The following is an 11,130-nucleotide window of genomic DNA, read 5'->3' as shown; positions in this document are numbered from 1 at the left end:
GGGCCTGGTGATGGTTGCCATGGAAACTGACCATAGGAATGGGGCTGGTGATGGTTGCCCACTAAGGATCAGATTTGTCACAGGCCCTCAGAGGGGTTCCATGAGGACATTCCAAGAGTATCCAGGCTGTTCAAGAGCTGGAATGTCACAGGCAGAGACAGGGGCTCCATGGACACCTCCCAGGGGTTTCTGGGGATGGTCAAGAGCCCTGTGCTCAGAGGCAGTCACAGCCATTCCATGGTGACATCCCAGGGCACCTTGGGCTGCAAAGGCACCGATCTGTCACAGGCACTCACGGGGGCTCCACGGTGACATCCCAGGAGTCCCCAGGCTGCCAAAGAGCCGGGATGTCCCAGACACTCACAGGGGCTCAAGTCATGGTCACAGTGGGAGCTTCAGGCAAAAGCTTTATTTCTTTATTGGAGAAATGTCTGTTGAGACATGAGGTGGGGAAATGACCCCCAACAGCCACCATGGATCCTCAAACCCCTGCAGGGCACCTAGACTTCTAAAATTCCTTTTAATACAGGAGACTGGGAGTGGTTGGATCCCATCCCAGCCCCAGACTTTTTCAAAGGTGTAAAGATTGGACAGGTGGAATGGAACCTTAATGCAATTTGTCCCACAGGATTAATGATGGAATGACAGATAAATTTACCTAAATACAGCCCTGATGGATTATGATCATGACTAGTCAGAAAGATCTTAACCACAGTTATTTCACCATAGTACCGGAATTATAACAATGATTAGAATATAGTGCTGTAGGAAGCAATTTTGCAGTCAACAGGGCCTTGCTGGAGTTGTTGGAGCCCATTGCAGGCAGAGCCTCCTGCTCCAGCAGGAACTGCCTTTCCTGTGCCAGGAGCAGGGCAGGTCCCGCTGCAGGAAAAGCCCCAGGCCAGCCCCAGCACAGGGAAGGGCTCGGGCACAAGGGCAGAGTGCCGTGCTGGGAGCTGTGCCAGGCAGAGCCTGAGGCACCAAAGGCACCTTGGCAGCAGCAGCTGCTTGCAGGGCATGGCCAGAAGCCTCCCTTGGCAGCCCGGCCTGGTGGCCAGCACTGCAGAGCTGCTGCCTCAGGGCTCATTTCTGCCTGGGCTCTGAAAAGCCACTTCTGCTCCAGGAGCCTGCCTGGGAAGCCATTGGCCCCAGCACCTTGGGGACAAGATATGAATGACAAAACTCTTCATGCCAGCAGAGACAAGGCAGGGGCAGAGGAAAGGGCAGAGCCAGGCCCAGGGCACAGGGCTGCCATGGTGATGGCTGTGAGGTCACTGCCCCTGCAGCAGCCTGGCTGCCCTCAGCAGACATTCTGGCCAGAAGCGTTGTGAGGGCACCCAGCACATCAGAGAACCCACACAACAGGAATTCTGTCCTCAGGGAGGAGACAGGATTTCATTGGGTCAGGTTGTACAAAGCTCTTGCTCTGCATAATTCCTGAGATGGGGAATCCACTTCTCTGGAAGAACAGTTGCAGTTTTGTGCCATTCTCATAAATGTAAAATATTTCCTCCTTTAAACAATTGTAAATCTGCCCTCATTCAGTTGAAAGATATTGAGCCTTGTTCTGTCACTGCAAGATTTGGGAGAAAATAACTTTGACCACTTTTTTCATTTTCACAGACCTTGGAGAGGACCCACAAACCTCTCAAGATATGGTTTGGAGGCCTTATCCCATAACCAGCAGTGAGAGGCGGCAGACTCTGGGCTCAGTGGTGTGGAGACTGAGGACAGAATAAGAGTAGCTGGGGAGGGATTGAAGGGTGGTTTCACACATCTTGGAGTTTTTCTTTATTGTATAAAACAGCCAGAGAAAGAGATAATGGCACCAAGGGCAGCTGGGGAGACCCAGACTAGACACTAGGAGAAAGGAATTTCCCTCCCGGGCAAGGCTATGGTGTACAATATCTCCCAATCAGAGCCTGGAGCAGCCCAAGGCTTTGTGTGGGCAGGCAGAGGCAGAGCTGTCAGCAAAGGAAGGGGCCAGCCAGGTGGGGCAGCCGGGGGATGACGACAGCCTGCAGGGACAGAGGCGCAGGGCAGGGACACCGTAGGACAGCCTGGGCTGCACAGGGCACAGGGATGGGCAGCAGCTGCAAGGCCCTGACAGAGCCAACTTGGGCAGCACTTTGGCCATGGCTGCTGGCCCTGGGCCTGAGGCCACGAGGGGACAAGTGACCCTGGCAGGCCTGGGGCCTCATTGCCTCCTTGTCCCTGCTCAGCAGCCTGGCAGGGGCCACCCCATGGTCCTGCCCTTGGCATTGCACATTCCCACATGCCAGAGCCCATCCCGGGAAGAGCCCTGAGCAATGAGGGAGGGACAGGATCTGCCTTGCCAGGGTCTGGGGCTCAGGCCTTGGCCCTTTGCATTCCTGAAACACATCCAGGTGTGCTCAGCACCAGAGACACCTTTGCCTTGCTTGTCCCCAGCTGTCATCACTGCCTCCAGTGTTCTGCTCTGCCTGGAACCTGGGGACGCTTTGACATGAATTGTGTCCTTGAGTGGGACCCATTTAAAGTTAAATACAGTTTGGACTTTGAATCTGATTTTGAGTTCCTGAGAAGTTCTCTGAGCACACTCTGAGGGACTGAGTCTGATGCAATAACCACCCAATCCCCAGAGGGTCATTCAATTCCTGCTGCTGTGTCTGTGCTGCTGAGCTGGGCTGGGCTCCTGGCCCAGAGGCAGCTCCTGGCAAGGGCAGCGCTGCAGAGAGACAGCTCTGGCCAGGAGCAGCTCCTGGGCACAGCCCAGCAGGGCTGGGGCACTGCCAGGGCAGCTCAGGGACACCAGCAGGGCACAGCCAGAGCTGACAGGGGCTCAGCACTGGCAGGGGCTGGGGGATGTCCCAGAGGGGGCTGTGTCACAGCAGCACCTCTGTGGCTGTGTCCTAGAGGCACAGAGCAGCTGTGATGTCAGCAAGGGGCTGTGTGACAGCACAGAGTGGGCTGTGTGAGGTCACAGGTTGGGCTATGACATCACAGAGTTTGTTGTGTGAGGTCATTGAGCAGCTAGAGCATCATAGAGGGGATTCTGTGACATCACAGAGCAGGCTGTGACTTCATGACATGGCTGTATGGCATCATAGAACAGGCTGTGAGGTCAAAGTGTGTGCTGTGACACTAGAGAGTGGCAGTATCACATCATAGAGAGGTTTTTTGGACATCACTGAGGGGGTTGTGACATCATAGAGCTGGCTGCGATGTCATAGAATAGGGTGTGAGGCCATGGAGCAAACTCTGCCAACATGGAAAGTGGCTTTGTGACATCAGAGAGTGGGTTGTGACATCTCCGTGTGACTGTGTAACATCACAGAGCAGGCTGTGACATCACAGAGTAGGTGTGTTTCATCTCAGAGTTGCCTGCGACATCGAGGAGTAGGCTCTGTGACATAAATGGCTGGACATCATAGAATGGATTATGCCATCACAGGCTATCTCTCTGACATCACAGAGGGGCTGTGACATCACAGATCAGTTTGTGACATCATAGAATGGCTGTGTGACATCCCAGGGTAGCTTGTGTGATATCACAGAAGAATCTGTGACATCATAATGTGGGCTGTGATATCACAGGGGGCTGTGTGACATCACGGGGCTGTGTGAGGTCACTGGGGAGGTCACTCTGCCCCAGCCCCCCTCACAGTTCCCCTAGAGCAGTCCAATGCTGCTCGTGCACAGCGGGGTCCCCTTTCCCCCCGGGTCCCCCCACCCCCAGCGCCGCAGCCTCCCCCAGAGGATGTTCCACGAGATCGACCCCAGAGCCTGACACGGGGACAGGGGACCAGGGCCCTGGGGGGTGGGACAGGGGGACAGGGACCGCCCTGGCAGTGTCCCTGTGTCCCCCAGGGCCAGAGCCTGGGCCTGGGCTCCTTCACCCTGTTATAAATGAGGGCTTGAGAGCACTGAAAAAATCCCCAGCAAGGGATCAGCAAAAAGCAGATTTAATATTAAGCAACAGCACCACAAAGTTCCTTGGTAAGAGTCACTCTGCTCCTGACTGGACACTTCAGGCACACCAAGGAAACAAAGCAACAACAAAACCAAACCAAATCCAGGCAATCAAACCAGAAATGAATCCAGAACTGTCCCTGTGTGTATGTGTGACAAGAGGACACTAGAGGGCAAGGACAAATGGAATGCAGCCCAAAAGCTCACTAGAGCTCAAACTTCACAGGACTTCACTTGTACCTTAACCTTAAGTGATATCTTAAACTTCACAATTTAGCAAAAGAACAAAGCTTAACAGTACTTCACCTAACTTAAAACGTATGACTTAGCAATTTAAAAGAGGAATACCACTTAGCAGTATTTAACTCAGCTTATAATTTATATTAAACACAGCAACTTAGCAAAAGAACAACTCTTAGAAACATTTAACTTAGACCTCTTGACTTAACCTGACTTCCAGGCCTGACAGACTCAGCTATCCAAGGCACTCCAACCCCTCCGAGAGCAGCATTTCTGCCCCATTTCCCCAGCACAGGCACTCCTGTGTGCACACAGACACAAAGAGTCAGTGCAAGGCACCTGTGACAAATTCCTCTGAGAGCAGGAAATGCTCCCTCTGGATGCTTTGGCATCTCCCCAGCGGGTGAAGGGTTGAGCCTGGAGGAGTGGGGGGATCGGCCCAGGCTCCGTTGCTGTTCAGGGATCCCCTAGTGCAGCAAACGGGAGAGTTCCCGGCTGGGAGAGGCCCCACTCAGAGGGAGTCGCTGGCCCAGGAGAGCTCCAAGGGGCTCCTTCTGCAGCGCTGTTTGTAGGGCCCCAAGAGAGGGGCTGCAGTCACAGCAATGGTTCATCCTGGCCGCACTTGGCATCAACAGCTTTCTTTGGCAGTGTGAGAACAGGGATGTTGTGCCACTGAGGGAACAAAACCAGTTCCCAGGGCTGCTCCTCCAGAAACCAGGAGCTGGTTGGGCAGCAGCAGTGCCTGGAGCAGACAGTGTTTGTGCTGAGCTGCAGAGGAGCTGAGCCCAGGGGCTGTTGGCCAAGGCCGAGGCCCAAGGAGCATTTCTGAGCTGGCAGGGCAGCCTGAGAAGAGGAGGGAGGAAGGCAGCAGCACAGGGCCCATGGAAGCAAGGGACCATTGTGACACTGTGGGGCCCTGTGAGACCAAGGGACCATTGTAACACTATGGGGCCTCATGGAATCACTGTGACTTTGCTGAGCTTCATGGAGCCAAGGGGACTGTACTGACGCTGTTTGGCTCCGTGGAATGTAGGGATCATTGTGACCATGTGAGGCCCCATCAAACCAAAGGTCCATTGTGAAACCGTGGGGCCTCATGGAACAAAGGGGACCATTATGACACTTTGAGGTGTCATGGAACCAGGGGTCCATTGTGACACTGAGAGATCCCATGGAGCCATTGTGACATTGCAAGGCCTCATGGAACAATGGAGACACCACTGAGACACTTCACAGCCTCATGGAACCAAGGGGCCATTTTGACACTATAGGGCACCATGGAACCAGTGAGACCGTTGTGACCCTGGGGGTCCCCACAGAACTAAGAAGACCATTGTGATAATGTGGGGCCTTGTGAAACCAAGAGGCCTTTGTGACACTGCTGGGCTGCATGGAACCAACGGTCCATTGTGACATTGTGGGGCCTGATGTCATTAGTAGTCCATTGTGACACTGTGGAGCCAAAAGAGGCCATTGTGACACAGCAAACATCCATGGTCCAAAGGTCCATTGTGACATTGCAGGGTTCATCAAACAGAGGAGTCACGTGACATTGTGGGGCCTGTGGAACCATGGAGACCATTGTGACATTGCAAGGCCCTATGGAACCAAGGTGCCATTGTGACACTTCAGGGCCCTATGGAACCAAGGGAACATGGAACATGTCTGGCTGGTTTGGCCTCCCAAGGGCTGCCTGACAGTTGACCTTGGCATGTTGAGGGTCTCTGATCATCTGCTGTTCAAACAATGGAACTCTGGGCTTTCCTTCCTATGGAAAAGAACTCTCCTCTTCCTCCAGGCATCCATGGACACAATTGGAATGTCATAGTCAAATTTGTTATATCTAGGGATTGCTCCCATAGGAGTATTTCCAGGACAAGTGTGGCTGGCTGTGGATTCACAAGGGTCACTTCCCACCTGTCCCCAAAACACTGGGGAAGGCTCCATGCTTTCCTTCCTTTGGAAGGAACTGTCCTGCTTCTCCAGGCACCCATGGCTGAGACTGGAATTCCACCTCCAATATTCCCTAAATCCAAAGACTGCTCCCAGACAAAATCTGCCATTACTGGTAAGTCTGGCTGGCCTTGGCCTACTGAGGATCTCACCTGCCTTCCAAACACTGGGGCTTGGTGCTTTCCTTCCTATGGAAAAGAACTGTCCTTCTCGGCCAGGTGCCCATGGCCAAATTTGGGATTTCACCTCCAACATTCCCTACTGTGACAGACAAGAGGAGATTGTTGGCTTAAAACATTTCATGTATGAGGGAGGAAGGGGCAGGTCCAGCCATGCCCTGCCCTGGAATCCCAGCACTGCCCTGCCCTGGAACCCCAATCCCCCTGGAACCTCTTTCCCAGCCCAGCAGTGGCTGCCAGTCCCTGGCACAGCACAGGCAATGCTCCACAGCCACCTCTGGAGCCCCAGCCCAACTCCTGAGTGACCAAATGAGCCCAAGTCCCACCTGGGGGAAGGGCCCAGCAAGACCAAGGGGTATTGAATGCTGGCCACAAGGCAAGCACATATCTTGACCTTACCTCCTCTTGGAATTTCCATCTGAACACTGCTGGAATCCAGTTGGTAGTACTGTGTGTGTGCTTCTCTGTATTTTTTTTTTGTCTTTCTCTCTTTCTGTGAGTTCTTCTTCTGTTTCTGTGCTCCTGCACATTTTGATTAACATTAAATTGAAGAGGCTTTGATTTTGTGAAGTTGAATGGGCCAAGTCAATGCTTTGAGAAATGTTTTATGTTCATTTAATGTCTGTTGTAGTTTGACATGAGAAGAATTTTAAAAAGTAACACAAAATTTTTTGTGCAACTGACAAGGTCTTAAACTACTAAGATACTGAACACGCCTCTGTGAAACACAGATGTTAAAGATGAAAAAACCCAGGAATCTCCTCTTTCTTTTCCACTCAACAAAGAAGCAGCAGGCCCTGCCCCGGCCCCATCTGAACCAAACCAAACCAAGCAGCCCTGCCCTGGGCCGAGCCCCTTCCCCCCTCCCCAGGCCCCCCCATGGGCCCCATTCTGACTAAAACAAACCCCAACAATGACCAAACAGGAAAACAAAAGAGGCTACAACACCCTAACCAGAACAAAGCCAGCCACAGCTGTTAAAATATTACCATCAAGTCCCCTCCCCCACAACTAAAACCAAAACCCCTACAACCTAGAACCCATACAAAATAACCCTACAACTAAAACTAAACACAAAAAAAACCAAAATCCAACCATAAACCAATCCTAACACAACTAAACCACAACTTCCACCACAAGTTACTCGCAGGTCAGGTGTTAATCCTTTCAATACTTCAATCCTCCATCAAGTAAAACAAAAAGCCAAAATAGACTTATGTTTAAAAAAATACATAAAATCATCAAAGTCAGTAAAGAAGAAATTAAATCCCAAATAAAAAAGCAGAAAAAATACCTTAACCTTAAACATGAAATCCTCTTATTAAGAAAAAAACTCTTTTTTATTTCACATAAAATTTAAAAAAGGAAAATATTCAAATTAGTATTAATACCACTTCCATAGTGAAATAATCAAATGTTAAAATAACTTCAAAAGTTTAAACAGAAAAAAAAGTCATCCAGTATCCCCAAGATAAGATCTCTATTCCCAGACATATAAATATTTTTAAAAGTGAGTAATAAAAACTTTCACCTTTAAAGAACTCATATTTAAAACAATACCCCCATAAGTCAACGTGGCCCATGAACAAGCTATAAAACAGCTTGTAGTAATAAAAACAACTACACAATAACAAAGTTCCCCAGACAACTGTTATCCATGACAAAATTAAGAGCCACAAAAAAACTATTTTTTCCTCATATAAACCAAATCTCCAAACATTAATAAGAAAAACTTCTCTCCCTAAGTAAACTAAAAAAAGACTATTCTAGAAAGAATAAACTAATTAGAAATTTTAAGTTTAGTTTCTTTAAATTGTCAGTAAAAAAAAGGTGTAAAGAAATAAAGTGTTCTAAAGAGTTCATTTTAATTCTTACTACCTTTTCCTTTTAGTTACTTTTAATAAAATTTTCTTTATACCCTCTCAAAGTTTTAAGCCTACTTTACCTTTCTCCTAATCCTATCCCACAACAAAATAAATACATAAAAAATAAACTGACATTAAAATCCACCACACTCATCAATACATTAATTAAGGAATCTCAAAATTAGAACAATAACCAATCAAAACAATTACAATGTCATAATAAACCTTTTGCCGAAGTTTCTCCAATTTTCTAAACTTCCCAGTAAAGGCTGTTTTGTTTTGAGCTCTTCAGAATCTCTTATTGGTATTTCTCCAGGGAGTCAAACTCAGAGTACACAAACAACTGTAATTCCATTTGAATGTCTCCTTCAGAGAGTTTTTTAGTGGATGGGGGTCAGGGCTTGCCTGTCCTGCTTGGCACAGCCCAGGCAGGGCTTTCCCAGCCACATTCCACACTCCATTGCCCAGCTGGAGCCGCTGGTGCCTCTGAGTTCTGCTGGCCCAGCCCCAGGGACGCTCTCCTTGTCTGCCCATTCCCCCATGGTCTCTGGGCAGGGATGGCCTCAGTGGGGGCTGCTGACATCCTCAGCAACTTGGAGGCTGCTGCTGGATTTCACTGCTCCAGAGGCTTGTTCAGCCTTCAGCTCTTCAGTGCAGGAATTCAGTGTCCCAGGGCTCATTAACATTCAGAACCCCTTAACAAGCCAAGCCTCTGGGGATAATTTGATTTCAGATTTCAAATAATTTGTGGCTAATTAGACAGATTTCAGAAGCCTATTCAAACTCAATATATTCTATTTTAAAAGACAAGGAGAAAACATTTTTTAGGTCCTGTTTAGGTTTTTTTTCCTCTTAATAAACTGATATATGCCAATCTCCAATTAGCACTGAATCCAAGTACCTCCTCATGCAGTCTGAATAGATATGAAAATCAAGACCCTTCATGGCTGACAATCAATCAGACTCTGTCCCTACCCCCACCCCACCATTTCCCCCATCCAAGCCCTGGCACTCAGAGCAGCCTTGGGCAAATCTCAGCTCCCTCCAGCCCAGGCTGCACCTGCAGTTTTCAGCTCCCTGGCTCCAACTCCCACCTGCTTTCCTTGGAGAAGGAGCTGCCCCAGACACAGAGGGATGTTCATTGATTGTCAGCCAACAAAGCCAAGGGAAGGCACAGCTCCATCAAATGCAAAGTCATTCTTCTCCTTGGCTCTGCCCTGCCCCTGATCCCCACAGCCTGTCCTGTTTCCTTCATCCCTCCTTTGCCAGGCACTTTCTGGGATAAGGGAGCTCTGCTCTGGCTATGGAGGGAGATCCAAGTGCAGCCACTGGGGTGGGAACCACAACTCATCAGTTTTGTGTCCTTTGGGGGACCAGGAACTGGTGAGAATCAGAGGCACAGAAAGGTTTCTCTTCATGGCACACATCAAAAATGTGAGCATGATAAAATTTAATAAACATCAAAACCCTTCCCTGAGCTCCTTGTGACAGCAACATCTGACATGTCCACCATCCAACAATCCATTCCTGTATGGATTGCCATACAGGAAGATCTAGACAAAGACTTAGGAAGAGGTGATATAAAAGATAAAAACTCAACTAAGATGCTGACTAAGAAGGTATTTAAAGTTTTGAAAAATTGGCCAACTCCCTGATTCTCAAAGCATGAAGCCAGACAAGGGAGACACATTGGAATGACCAGAGAAGAGCTGCAGGAGGAAATCTGGGAGCAAGGGGAAGGGCATAGATCCAGCTGCTCTAAATGAAGAGATGTCCTTAGACACGGGCATTTAACCAGAAGAGCTGGAAACACCTAAAGGAAGAGGGTCGTGAAATACTAGACTGAATGTTGGTGGCAAAGGTAGAGGGGAAGATCAGTATTTTTTCTCCTGCCATGAGTAGAAGAATCCATGAGATCCAGGAAACTCCTGTTCCTGGTGGGAAAACTTTGCCATTTTTTATAAGTACTCAAGTAATCCAGATAAGAAATATTTTCTGGTGTATTATGAAACTAACAGGTTTTAAAACCTGTGCCCCTTTCCAGGCAGACATCTGTTGTGTGCCCATGAACAGGCAGTGCCACTTGTGCCCTGAGGTGCCCAGCTGGGATTGGATCTCTCCGAGAGCACCTGAGGGAGAGCAGAGCACCTTGCAAGCTGCAGGTCCCTGCCAGCCCCGCAGGGCTCCTGTCCCATCAACATCTGCTCTGCTGCCAATCACAGCTGGGATAGCACTGCCCCTGCTGTGTGATTGACAGCTCTGCCAGGGCTGGGGCCAGGGCTCTGTCCCACCACAAACCAAGGCCTGACCCGGCCCTGGCCCCACACGGGCATTCCGAGCATCCCGAGGTGTCTCAGGACATCGATCTCATCCAGACTCTGACAGCGACCACGGTGACACTCCGGAACCTCATGGAACCAAGGGCCACTGTGACGATGCGGGTCCAAGGAAACTATGGTGGGACTGTGGAACTTCATGGAATCAAGGAAACCATTGTGCAGTTCAGGGGCCCTATGGAAGCAAGGGTCAACGATCAAACTGTGGGGCCCATAGAAACAAGGAGCCATTGTGGCACAGCAGGGCCACATGGAGCCAAGGGACCACTGTGACTCTGTGGGGGCTCATGAATCCAAGAAGCCATTGTGACATTGCCAGACTTCATGGAATCAAGGAGACCATTGTGATGGTGTGGGGACCCATGATATCAGCGGAACATGGAACAGGTCTGCCTGCTTTGGCCTCCTGGGGCCTGTCTGACAGGTCCTGCTGAATTTGACATGTCAAGGGCCACTTCCCATCTAACTGTGAAGCACTGGGGCTCCATGTTTTCCTTCCTATGGAAAAGAACTATCTTTCTTGTCTAGACTCCCATGGCTGAAATTAGGATTCCACCTCTAAAATTCCCTATATCCAAGGCTTTCGCCCAGACAAAATCTGCCAAT

Source organism: Passer domesticus, chromosome 30 (genome assembly GCF_036417665.1).
Source record: "Passer domesticus isolate bPasDom1 chromosome 30, bPasDom1.hap1, whole genome shotgun sequence".
Lineage (NCBI taxonomy): Eukaryota > Metazoa > Chordata > Aves > Passeriformes > Passeridae > Passer > Passer domesticus.
This window is presented reverse-complemented; position numbering follows the sequence as displayed.